The sequence below is a fragment of the Taurulus bubalis genome (assembly GCF_910589615.1).
Source record: "Taurulus bubalis genome assembly, chromosome: 5".
NCBI classification, from domain to species: Eukaryota; Metazoa; Chordata; class Actinopteri; order Perciformes; family Cottidae; genus Taurulus; species Taurulus bubalis.
This window is the reverse complement of record NC_136593.1, coordinates 2,440,817-2,454,664: the sequence shown is the minus strand read 5'-3', so window position 1 is coordinate 2,454,664 and position 13,848 is coordinate 2,440,817. Positions and strand designations below refer to the sequence as shown.

The window sequence follows — 13,848 nt, the reverse complement described above, 5'->3', positions numbered from 1 at the left end:
GTCACCGGGGGTTTTATTACCCACAATGCACCTGCACAGGTGTTGTTTCTGTCTGGGTGCAACTGGTTTCCTCGACAAGGACGTTTCACAATATTAGATTGCTTCTTGGTTAGTTGGTTTGAAGCATTTTCATAAAAAAAACACTAATAGAATATTCTTGTAGTGTTATAGGCCCACTGTAGAGGATGCATAGCCCTATAATTATTACTATGAAATCACAACTGACACCGTATAACCTGCTTAAAGAAATGCAAATAAAAAGGATAAGTTTGAGTATTTGTTGATGTAATGTGAATAAGAGGAGAGCTGGTCTTTCCTGCAGTAAACTTGATGAGGAGACGCTAATTGGAGACACAGATTTCCAGCTGTGCGTTCGAGCCGCGACTCCCAGGCTTTTCATCAACATTTGATTGAGCTTTAATTAACAGGCTGTTCCTCCAGTGACATGAATTCCAAACTCATTACCTCTGGATTACTCTGCTGTCACATGACGCTGTGCAGGTCTGCCGACAGGAAGTGGATCGGCCCGGGAGAAAGCCGCCTTACTTTAAAGTGTGTCCGATTGTGCCGCTGTGCGGGGCGCTATGTGGCTGACGGGCGTTTGTCTCCGTGGTTAACTGAATAATTGGGTTTCTAACCTCGGAAAAATCCTATTCTACCTCCTCACACACTCTCACATTGACATAATGAGGGCCGCAGTGGGGCGTATCGCAGGGTGTTGTAGGAGGAAATTGAATTAGCGGGCGATAAAAGCTCCGGCTGGTGCCGACCGACAGGAGTCAGATCCGGTGATTGAAGCTCTTCTGTTCTCAGACTGCAAAGTGCTTCGACGTCTGCAGGGTTCTCTGCTCGACAGGAATCGGATCGAAGCGGATTTCATAATAACGCAGCACGCACATTTATTCTAGTCTCACGACATGCATGTCTTTAATTTATTATTTATCTATTTTACATCCACTGATGGTCACTGGATCCTGGACTGACGTTTTTAAGCCTCGATTTTGCCGATTTGGCCTTCGCCATCTTGGATTTTTGCAAGTAGTGGATGTAAATTACCATATTTTATATAGACTTCTATACAACCAGAGGGGTCACCCCCTGGTGGTCAGGAGAGAGAATGCAGCTTTAACCCATGAAACATATACTTCTATACAACCAGAGGAGTCGCCCCCTGGTGGTCAGGACAGAAAATGCAGCTTTAACACATGAAGCATAGACTTCTATACAACCAGATGAGACACCCCCTGGTGGTCAGTAGAGAGAATGCAGCTTTTACCCATGAAACATATACTTCTATACAACCAGATGAGACACCCTCTGGTGGTCAGTAGAGAGAATGCAGCTTTAACACATGAAGCATAGACTTCTATACAACCAGAGGAGCCGCCCCCTGGTGGAGGGAGAATGCAAGAAACTTCGGAGGTTGCCGCCTGGACGCACACAGTTTAGGGAGAAATTGGGAGCGTTTGTTTTGATGTCCCAGGACTCCCTTTTAACAAAAACAGAAAAGCAACATTGAAAATACCAAACTGCTCCTCGCTCTGAGCCGAAGTCTTGGGGCTGGAACAAAACCGCGGCCCTTCTTTGCAGTAAACCGTACCTGGACTGAGGTTTCTGCTGCTTGTTCCATTCACATTCAGCTCAGGTTATCGGCCTCCACCTGGTTTAGTATTCCAACGGGTTCCCGGAAGCCTCTTCAGGATTTGTATTGATTGCCCCCCCGCTGGTTAATATGTGCTGTGGCTCAGCAGTTTGTAGTGCTCCTTCTTATCTTTCAGCCTCATGGTGGATGTCTGAGTAACGTCTCAGTGACTCACATATTGATGAATAAATGAGTAATTGTGATGGTCTGACCCGCTGCTCCTTTGTGATCAGTGCACTAATGGTGCGAGCCGATTCCCTCTCATTCACTCAGCCGGGCTCTGTTGTGCGTGTGGAGGATGGGTGTCGTAAACGCTAAATGGACTCTACTTGTACAGATCTTTTCTACTCGAAGCTCTTTAACACTACTTGTCGTCATTCACACACCGATGGGAGGGGCTAAGGCGCCACCTGGACTAACTGACGTTCATGTCGTAGGTTCAGCTACGGCAGCACTTTTGGGGTTAAGTGTCTTGCCACATCGTCGTGGGCTAGAGGAGCCGGGGATCGAACCGCCGATGCTCAGATTGAAAGACCCTGCTCTACCACTGAGCTACAGTCGCCCCTACAGTTAAAAATCCAAATCCAACTTGCGAGACCTTTTTTGGACTGAAGAAGTGTTTCCCCAAAACATTGCACCTGAAGACGCTTTTAGAAACGATGGAATGAATGAATGAATGAATATATATATACTTTATTAATCCCCAAGGGGAACTTTTGTGTCGCGTGGCAGCCATTTACACATAAAATGAGATAAGATATAAAAACAACAGGGATGAAAGATATATGCGATAATAATACTAATAGAATAAAGATAAAAATAACAACAACAATAAAAATAAAAATAAAATAGCAGGATGAAGGAAAGAATAACAGAGTATTAATTTAGGAATTAAATTAACTTAAACTTAAACAGTAGAAGTGCAAGAGTGCATGTGCATATTAAGTGTGTGAGGTATAAATAAAAAATAACAACAAAAACAACAACAAACAATAGGAGAGTGCAAAAATGCAAATAATGTATGCAATATGTTACGTTAAGTAAAGATAACTATAAAAATGTACAGTGTTTAATTCACAGAGGATCCAGCAAGATGACTTCTTCACATTGCAGGGGGGCAACCAAAAACTACCGTAAAAGTCGGGTTATAAGCCGCTACTACCTTCGGTGGTTGTCCCCGCTAGCTCCCCGCTGTAGCTAGCTAGTGCTGCTGCTAGCTCCCCACTGTAGCTAGCTAGTGCTGCTGCTAGCTCCCCGCTGTAGCTAGCTAGCGCTGCTGCTGCTAGCGCTGCTGCTAGCTCCCTGCTAACAGCCCACTGCTCCTTAATTACTAAGGATGGGTAAAATGCAGAGAATAATTTCCCCACTGTGGGATTAATACAACACTATAACTATCTCTCTCTCTCTCTCTCTCTATATATATATATATATATATATATATATATATATATATATATATATATATATATATATATATATATATTTTTTTTTTTTTTTAAACAATTTAAAAAATCTGCATCCCAGCCCCGTGCCCCACCTGTTATACCTCCACGCCCCACTAGAGGGTCGCGCCCCACAGTTTGAGAACCACTGACGTAACTTAAAGACCAGCACAGAACTTGCAGAATTCAGATTCTCCGTTTCCTATTTGGTCTGCGTTGTGAACCCGTTTTGAAATGAGCAGCCGTGTCAGTTTACCGTGGGATTGACTGCTCGTGAAATAAAATAATAAACGCCTCACAAAGCTGCCGTCAACAATTCCTCACCGACAAACGAGGCAATTAAGCAGCTGTGACAGGAAGTGAGTTCACTTCAATTGTTTTCTCACAGATTTATACATATTTAAATATTATATATTATTATATATATTTTAGATGTGGTATAATTGGTCTGTTTAAAGAAAATCTGACACAAAGTTTGAGTTTGGGAAGGTTTTCGGCAGACTGCACCTAACTATATTTAGATAAATCTGGGTCAGACGTGTTGTTGTGTGCGTTCACTGTTTATTCATGTGTTTTTGTGTTACAGACGGACTGCAGGTGAGACACCTGGTCAGTGTTTTGAGTCTTACATCGGGTCTAATTAGTCCCACAAGTTCTCACACGAGGCTTGAAGTTAAACTTTTAAACTTCCCTCCTTCCCGTTGTTTCTCACCTCTTTCACTTCCTCGTGTCTTCTTTCTGTCTCACCTCTTCATGCATCATCAGACATCCTTAATTACAGAGACACACGTATGAAGGATACAGGACCTTTGCAATAACAAGTGAAGAAGTGTCTGAGTGGTTCACGTGGTTACGTCATGAAACAGGTGCCATCTTTGCCTTTTTACCAGATTGAAACAAAAAGTCATGTTAGTCAGTGAGCTTAAGAGGACCTGCAACGTACAGGCATCAATTTACACTCCTTACATCTATACGGTCTTCTCAACATAAACTTTGTCTTCACAGGCAACAACTTATTTAGGTTTAGGCAACAAAACAACGTAGTTAGGTTGAGGAAAAGCTCGCCGTCTGGGTTGAAATAACCACGGAAGTTACTGAAATACGGAAGTTACTGAAGTTACGCGACCAAAACGCAGGGAACAAACAGCGGCCTCCAGTCTTTACACTCTGTTATTCATGAGTACATGGGTAGCGTACAAAATCATTTATTTGGATAGCTATGAATGAATCTTTATGCTAAGCTAAGCTAACCAGCTTCTGGCTGTAACTTCATTTCGGTTGTACAGAGCCGTATCAACCTGAGCATCAGATTTCATAGTTGCAAAAACAATGTATTACATTAAATAGTTAATTAGATGTTAGTTAACTGTCTCTGGCGGTTCATCGGTCGCCGACCCTTCCAACCGGCACGGCGTCGACCTTGAGAAGAGAGAAGAAGAGTTGACGCTCCGCAGACATCAGTGTCTTCATCGGTGTCTTCATCAGTGAAGCTGGAGGTCTGAGCCGGTCTTGGATCCGTCGGAGCCAAACGGACGTTCAGACTTCAGCCCACGGAGTGTTTTTCTCATATGTAAATTTGTACTCTACCGCTTTCTTTTTTTCATAGTGAAGCATCACTTTAAGGGGATCAGATTCCCAAACTCTCGTCTCTTGAATTCAGAAGTGTGTCGTCCGCATGATTAGATAATCAGAGATGTCCATGTTTAGTGAAGTCCTTTTCTTCTTCTCTCTTTCTCTTTGAGATTCAGTCACTGTCTCCACAGCAGCTGGCTAGCTTAGCTTAGCATAGGCCCTGGAAACAGAGGGGAACAGCTAGCCTGGCTCTGTCCTATGGTAACAAAATCCACCTGCCAGCTTTTTTTTAAACCCACCAATTATTTCTCACGAGTAGAATTGTTGTTTTCACATTTCAGCTTTTGTAGACATTCAACACACCGGATACAACATTGGAAATCCGTGAGCTTCACCAGTCTTCATGCTAAGCTAAGCTAACCAGCTGCCGCCTATGGCTTCATATTTACCGTGATCTGAACATTCCGGTGAAAAATAACGCGCCGTAACTCGCAGGAATCAACGCGTACGTTCTCTTTGTAATCGTGAACGAGGAAGTCCGAAGGCCGCAGAAGCACATGGAGGACGGCTCAAACAAACGGGAGACGAGGAGGCAACTGGGATTCATTCGTCATGGAACTTGCTCACTTTCGTGGCGTCCCTCGCGTAGATAGTTCACCCGAAACACTGAGCTCACAAAGTCGTTTTGTTCCCTAAACCGAAGTAAGTTTATTTTGAAAAGGCCGTGCAACGAGTGGAAATCGGCACGTGTTGCTGGCTTTTGTTGGAATAACACAAGAAAAATGTGAAATATCTTTTTGTAAAATAACGTACGAACCATTGATTGAGGATACTTTAACGTTAAAAAAAGCAGCCAAAAATGTTGAACTGCACCTTTTTAAATAAAGTTGAAGTGATCGCATGAATACGTCTGGATACTTCAGCAAAGTGCTGGAACAAGTGGACACGGAGCGCTTTCTCTTAGATGAAGGGAAGCGTCCGTTTATGGGTCGAGTGATAAAAGCATGGCATTGACCTCAGAAGCTCACAGAGAACGTTGTGTGATCGACTTCCATCGAGGACTCGTCTTTCTCTCCTGTAGCGCATTGCTCCCATTATGGCCTCCACACACACTGGCCTCCACACACACTGGCCTCCACACACACTGGCCTCCACACACACTGGCCTCCACACACACTGGCCTCCACACACACTGGCCTCCACACACACTGGCCTCCGCACACACTGGTCTCCATTTGACCGTTGAGTGTTTCGAGCACACATGTGTTGATAGAATCGACCCGAAGGCTACGCGCATCAAAACCCGTTTTCTCTGTTTTTATGTGTACATTTATATGTATTTGATTTGTATACATAAGGGGTAACAGAGAATGAGGCTCAGCTCACATGTCCGATCTTTTCTTTTTCGTCATAAGCGTCGTTAGAGGGAGCCTCAGACTCTCACTGCCAACGACTGCTTCCTTGTTCAGTAATGGTTGTGCGTGTGATAAATATAGACCGTGTACTGAACTTCGACCCTTTAGAAATGTGCTAACTGTCTGTGTAGTAAATCCTGGCGGAGCAGCAGCACAGCTGTGATCCTGGACTTGTTTTGCCTCTTTGGGTTGCGACCGGGCCGCTCGCTGATTAATTGAACGGGAGAAGAGCGCTCGTCCTCTGAAACGGCCTCCAGCTGCGCGTTGAACTAATTTCACGTCCTGGTGCAGCCGGCTGTACTAATAGGTTTGGGCCACTCGTGGGTGTTGAATTGTTTGCATGTAATAAATCAGACAGGCAATCTTTTTGTTGCGTTAGAGCTCCAGTTAACCAACGCTCAAAGTCACGGAGAAGTGTTGCTCTCGCTACAGATGAGGTGTTTCAGAGGAGCAGAATATTTACCGCCGGCTTATTTTTGTTGTTTTGGCCCTTCTGCAACAACACTGCTTGTTTTTTTTAACACTTAATGAGCTCTCTGACATGCTGAAGAAATAATGTCAGCCTCTCCGGGAGGATAAATTACATATTACATACAACAAGACATCAATTTGATCCACGGCAGTTAAAGTTCTGTTTTTCCCTCCTCAGCCTGAAGCTCAAGACTTTGTTGCCGAACTCTAACTGTTGGTTTGGTTGCCGAATCCTAGCTGTTGGGTTTTGTTGCCTCAACCTAACTGTTGGGTTTGTTGCCTCAATCTAACTGTTGTTGGTTTTGTTGCCTGATCCATAGCTGTTGGCTTTAGTTGCTTGAACCATAACTGTTGGCTTTAGTTGCTTGAACCATAACTGTTGGCTTTAGTTGCTTGAACCATAACTGTTGGCTTTAGTTACCTCAACCTAGCTTTTGGGTTTAGTTGCCTCAATCTAACTGTTGGCTTTAGTTGCCTCAACCTAGCTTTTGGGTTTAGTTGCCTCAACCTAGCTTTTGGGTTTAGTTGCCTCAATCTAACTGTTGGGTTTAATTGCCTCAATCTAATTATTGGCTTTAGTTGCCTGAACCATAACTGTTGGCTGTAGTTGCCTGAACCATAGCTGTTGGCTTTAGTTGCCTGAACCATAACTGTTGGCTGTAGTTGCCTGAACCATAACTGTTGGCTGTAGTTGCCTGAACCATAACTGTTGGCTGTAGTTGCCTGAACCATAGCTGTTGGCTTTAGTTGCCTGAACCATAACTGTTGGCTGTAGTTGCCTGAACCATAGCTGTTGGCTTTAGTTGCCTGAACCATAACTGTTGGCTGTAGTTGCCTGAACCATAACTGTTGGCTGTAGTTGCCTGAACCATAGCTGTTGGCTTTAGTTGCCTGAACCATAACTGTTGGCTTTAGTTGCCTGAACCATAACTGTTGGTTTTAGTTGCCTGAACCATAACTGTTGGCTGTAGTTGCCTGAACCTAAGTCTAGTTTTTTAGTCGTACCGAGGGACACGTCCCGTACACGAAACCAACAGATTGCATTTCGTGTCGGCCGTGATTCCTCGTAGATTCTTTCCTGTATATTTAGGTTCCTGAAATAAATGCCGGGCCATTAATAAAGCCCTGGCCGTATCGTTGTGTGGTCCGTACCCGTGGGGCGTTGACACAGTTGGCTGCGTTGCCTCGTGTGTGTTCTTACTGCTTTGCGTGGGCAGGTGTGTGTTTTCTGCAAGACCACCGCTGGAGGCCGTGGGCTCATAATTATTATGGGATGGGTCGGTTCGGTCACTGAAGAAAAGAAAAGCGACGACACGCAGATGTTGTTACGAGTGATTCACCGTACATGAATTGAAATGTATTGATGCGGTATTCTTTTTGCACGTAGGCGGCCTCATGGAAGTATGCGCCGCCAAACCCCGAAAAACACTGCTCACAAATGTTTAGCTTAATTATGTACTTCCATGCAGGTGCACAGAGGCCCGAACCCCATGATGCAACTTTAAGCCCGAGGCAGAAATAGACGTCTGTGTTGGGACGTATTGTATGAATCATCTCTACACACAGCGGGGGGTCAGGGCGGTGTTCTTCTATATTTATCTCCTTGATAATAAATCCAGCCTCTCAACACCGTCTGACTTCCTGTCTGTGGCAACTCAAAGCCCATTGGTTCCCTACAGAAGGTCTCAATGGAGAAAATATAGTTTAATGTCTAAAAAAAGTTTTGTTTTAACCAATAGAAAACCAACCTAATTTTAGGCCCTTTCCTCAAATGCCATCCCCAAACTAAAAAGGGTGTATCTCTGCAACCACTTGGGCTATTTGAATAATTTTGGTGTTATAAAAAAGGTACACATGTGAGATTTTGTTCAGATGTGTAAATATCAGTCTATATGTTACTGGTTAAGAGTAAATGAAGATGACACACATAAAAACATGAAAAGGTTTCAGGTCCGCCTATAAAAAAAATCACTTTCAGGATGATTATTTCTTTGAAATGATGCAACTGTAAGGTCCAACTCTAACCCAAATCATAGCTCAATATGTGAACATTCTCTAACCCAAATCATAGCTCAATATGTGAACATTCTCTAACCCAAATCATAGCTCAATATGTGAACATTCTCTAACCCAAATCATAACTCAATATGTGAACATTCTCTAACCCAAATCATAACTCAATATGTGAACATTCTCTAACCTAAATCATAGCTCAATATGTGAACATTCTCTAACCCAAATCATAGCTCAATATGTGAACATTCTCTAACCTAAATCATAGCTCAATATGTGAACATTCTCTAACCCAAATCATAGCTCAATATGTGAACATTCTCTAACCCAAATCATAACTCAATATGTGAACATTCTCTAACCCAAATCATAACTCAATATGTGAACATTCTCTAACCTAAATCATAACTCAATATGTGAACATTCTCTAACCCAAATCATAGCTCAATATGTGAACATTCTCTAACCTAAATCATAGCTCAATATGTGAACATTCTCTAACCCAAATCATAGCTCAATATGTGAACATTCTCTAACCCAAATCATAGCTCAATATGTGAACATTCTCTCTGCAAAGGTTGACTTTGATAAAGTGAAGCAGAACAAAGTTAGAGAGGGTTTAGAACAGAGAAACTTCAGGCGAGGACTCAAACATTTGCATTGGGGCACATTTGTGACGTTTGAATTTATGTTCTCATGTACCAAACCATATATTTCACTTGTATTTTACTTATGGTGTTCAATACATCCAAATACAGCAGTTTGGGGCTTTTTCTTCATAAAACAAGCTATGATTTATAGTTTTATATAAAAATCGCTCAGTCTGTCCCCCCCTTTTAATAAAAAAAAAACAAGATGGAATGGTGCATGTGTTTGGGACTATTTTATTACATCTGTTCCAGCACTTCTTGGACACATTGTCTCCACGTCCGTCGCAGTGATGTCTCTCTTCTTGCTGCCACATTAGTTTTGTCAGACAAAAAAAACACCAGTTCTTATTTTTACACTATATGGATTATTAAAATCTCCTTCCGTTTCTCTCCCGTCTCTGCATCGGCGTTCCTCCACCACTCGGCCTCCGTGTCGTCACTGATTTATTTCCGACGGTGATCTCTGCAGCGGGCTTCCTGTGTCCGTCGGCCTCCCTCCTCACATCAGGACTCTTAACGGCTCTCTCCTCCCTTCCAATGTGTATAAAAATCAATGGTGCTAATTATCGTCCATTACCTCGGGGCCCGAAAGACATCGGGAGCAGCTCGCGGCCGTGCACAGATTAGATTTGAGACCGAGGCTAATTAGCTTAGCAGCTTTGGACTGCGAGAGGCCGGGGCTCTGGGGAGGTTGTGTTCCTGCCCGCTGTGAGTTTTATTGCTCCGGGCGATCCGGGGAGGATTGTTTCACAGAACGCTCTCGTCAGCGACTCCGACACTCGCATGTTCTCTCAGTTGACACGAAAGGCCTTCAGTTAAGACAACGTGGCGAGGAAATATGTATAACAGGGTTCTTACAGTCATGGAAAACCTGCAAAAGTCCTTGAATTGGTTATTTCCAGGCCTAGAAAAGTCCTTGAAAAAAATAAAATCGCAAAGGTTTAGTAAAAGTCATGTAAATGTGTTATATTCATGTGTTCATGTCGTTCATTTACACTGAGTTTGAAATAATGAATATGCTTTTAAAAGAAAGACTCAAAATATAAGCAGGCATACATACAGGCATCTATATAAATGTTTATTCTTTTAATCAAACTATTGTCTCATTCATTTGTGTCATTTAAGGTTTACTGTATGCTTTGTATTCTCATTGTTAGTTTAAATACTACATTTACTCACTTTTTACTGTTTACACCCAGATTTCACTAAATGTTTGTCATGACATTTGGTTTAAAGTCATGGAAATTTGGTAAAAAATAAAAAGTCATGGACATTTGGTAAATAAAAAGTCATGGACATTTGGTAAAAATAAAAAGTCATGGAAATTTGGTTTAAAGTCATGGAAAAGTCATGAAATCCATTGGTCAAAATGTGTATGAACCCTGGTATAAATGATATAAAATCTGTTGTGTGGGCTTCCCAGCAGTAAATTGCATTCATCCCAGCATTCATTGGGTTATTTAGAAGTTAGAGAACTGTAAACCACGTCGTAATGTAACCAACACATCTACAGTGCACAGACGATGTATTTACACTATGGTGTATTATACATCCGATTCGCTATTCAACAGTTCACGTTTGTACCTGAAAATGTGTAATGCCGATTTGGGGACAACAGAAGCTTTCCAAGCGGCTCCTCGACGAGACGAGCCAATAAAAGGACGACGGCGCTGATGAATGCGGTGATGCAACGCGAGTGAAAGGCGAGTAATTATCGCTTTTCAATGCGGAGACTTTGTTTCCGTCTCGTTCTTGTCGGATCTGTCGGACACGTCCGTGTGCTTGTGTCCTGCTTCACAACGGAGGCTTGTTTGGTGCAGGAAGGTATTTAGATCAGTCATCAAAGTATTAAAAGTACTTCTTCGTTATGTCTTTGAGCCTTGAACAGTTTGTTTTGAGGGGAAAGTCTTTAATGTCAAATCTGCAACTACAGCTGTCAGATAAATGCATTGCAGTAAAACATACGATATGTAGTACAAGTATAAAGTACCTGAAACTGTACTGAAGTAAATGTACTTAGTTACAGACACATACAACTGTTAACGGACTCACTCAGTAACTATACATTTAGTACATCTTTGTGATATTTAATACTTTTTTTCGGAGGTAAATATTGTAGTTTTTCCTGCACTTTATTTATCTAACCAATTTAAAGTTGCAGATTTTGCATGAAAAGAAGAAAATATACACAAATGTGTTTGAATTTAACACACTTTTGATGGTTAAAGCAAACGTTCTTGACTGACTGTCATCATCATCAGACATGAAGACGGGGGCATCCATCTTGTTTTGTCTCCGTCTGCCTCTCTGTCTGTCACTCAATCCGACTCCCAAACTGAGTTCCCATCATCCTGTCTGTTTCGGTCCGTCGGACACACACCCAGAAGCATGTGCTTGTTTGACGCTTCCACCCAGCATGCACTGGTACATCGGCAGGTCCCTGTCAGGAAAACACATCTTCTGTTCTCACTAAAAATCTCTACGGATCCGTCTGCCGGAACGTTTATGGAGCCGAGCCCAGAACGGAGTCGTGTGAACGAGCTGCAGCGAGACGCCGCCACTAACAGTGTGTTTTTAAAGTTTAAAAACGTGTTGCATCATGTCAGCTAGGGCTGGGCGGGGAGTAAACGCATTCATTCATTGACGCCGAAAAGGACCGCCGCCGCCGTCGTTGTACTTTGGTACATAGAAGGTGTTAGGAAGCTAAACATGGAGGGACTTAGGACCCAGGGGAATGTAGGTAAAAAAAAAACTGCGGCAGAGTTTCTTCTTGTTGTGATAGTGGGCTGTACCCAGCATGCAGTTAGGCGGTGTCATTTTATAAATGTACAATTATTAGTTTTACGAATTGATTATGTGTCACAAACTGTGTGGTGTTTCACCTGTTAAAGAGCGTTAGTTGTGGGTTATTAATTGTTGTTATAAAGTTATAACCATGACTAAAGTTGTGAATGCAGATTATCCGTAACCTCCATGCTTGCATCTCAAGTCGCTCATCGGATTGCAGAGAAAGTCTCGGTCCAGATATCCGTCATTCTGCTGAGTTCACGGGAAACCCAATGGGCTCCGGCTGACATATCCATCCACGGCTATTGGATTGTGATGGAACGTGGTTCCTCGTTCGTGGTCCCCTCAGGATGAACTCATAATAATAACTGATGAGCCTCTTTTCATCCAGCGGCATCGTCCGGTCCAATACTTTATGATTTATGAACAAATACCTGCAAGAACTAATGAATGACATCATCAGCCCCAGCTGCACTGGAAGTATTTCCCCAACGTTTTTATAAACTGGACAGCTGCTGTAGTATACACACACACACACACGCACACACACACACACACACACACACACACACGCACACACACAGATGACCCCGCAGGATATATCTAGCTCAGTTTCCAGCTGAATCTCCCGTCACCGCAGCATCAAGGGAATGAGTTTATGTCCAGAGGACTTTTACATTATTTATTAGTTTTTTTCGAGATTTGATTAGCAAATATAATTTTGTCCCGTCACAATAATCGTTTTAAAGAATGCACACGACCTCGACCCGACTACGGCCTCGACGATGTCGCAGAAGAAGAAGAGACGTGAACACAAACCGGTCTCTGAACACGTTTACTGAACACTCGTGCAGCTGCATCTCTTTTCCTGATCGCTTATCTCTAGTGTTAGCTTTCTGTTAGCATCTCTAGTGTTAGCTTTCTGTTAGCATCTCTTGTGTTGGCTTTCTGTTAGCATCTCTTGTGTTAACTTTCTGTTAGCATCTCTAGTGTTTGCTTTCTGTTAGCATCTCTAGTGTTAGCTTTCTGTTAGCATCTCTTGTGTTTGCTTTCTGTTAGCATCTCTAGTGTTTGCTTTCTGTTAGCATCTCTAGTGTTTGCTTTCTGTTAGCATCTCTTGTGTTAGCTTTCTGTTAGCATCTCTAGTGTTTGCTTTCTGTTAGCATCTCTTGTGTTTGCTTTCTGTTAGCATCTCTTGTGTTAGCTTTCTGTTAGCATCTCTAGTGTTTGCTTTCTGTTAGCATCTCTTGTGTTTGCTTTCTGTTAGCATCTCTTGTGTTAGCTTTCTGTTAGCATCTCTAGTGTTTGCTTTCTGTTAGCATCTCTAGTGTTAGCTTTCTGTTAGCATCTCTTGTGTTAGCTTTCTGTTAGCATCTCTAGTGTTAGCTTTCTGTTAGCATCTCTAGTGTTGGCTTTCTGTTAGCATCTCTTGTGTTAGCTTTCTGTTAGCATCTCTTGTGTTAGCTTTTTGTTAGCATCTCTAGTGTTGGCTTTCTGTTAGCATATCTTGTGTTAGCTTTCTGTTAGCATCTTTTGTGTTAGCTTTATTTTAGCATCTCTAGTGTTAGCTTTTTGTTAGCATCTCATGTGTTAGCTTTCTCTTAGCATCTCTAGTGTTGGCTTTCTGTTAGCATCTCTAGTGTTAGCTTTCTGTTAGCATCTCTAGTGTTGGCTTTCTGTTAGCATCTTTAGTGTTTACTTTCTGTTAGCATATCTTATGTTGGCTTTCTGTTAGCATCTCTTGTGTTAGCCTTCTGTTAGTATCTCTTGTGGTAGCTTTCTGTTAGCATCTCTTGTGTTAGCTTTCTGTTAGCATCTCTTGTGTTAACGGCTCGGTTTTGACCCAAAAACAACAA

The 13,848-nt window shown here is 42.5% G+C and overlaps 1 protein-coding gene across 1 annotated transcript in view; it reads left to right on the top strand.

Moving 5' to 3' along the window:
* The window catches only part of rnf123 (ring finger protein 123), a 95,046-nt gene that overhangs the window by 37,494 nt on the left and 43,704 nt on the right, over positions 1-13,848 (top strand). The window lies entirely within an intron of this gene.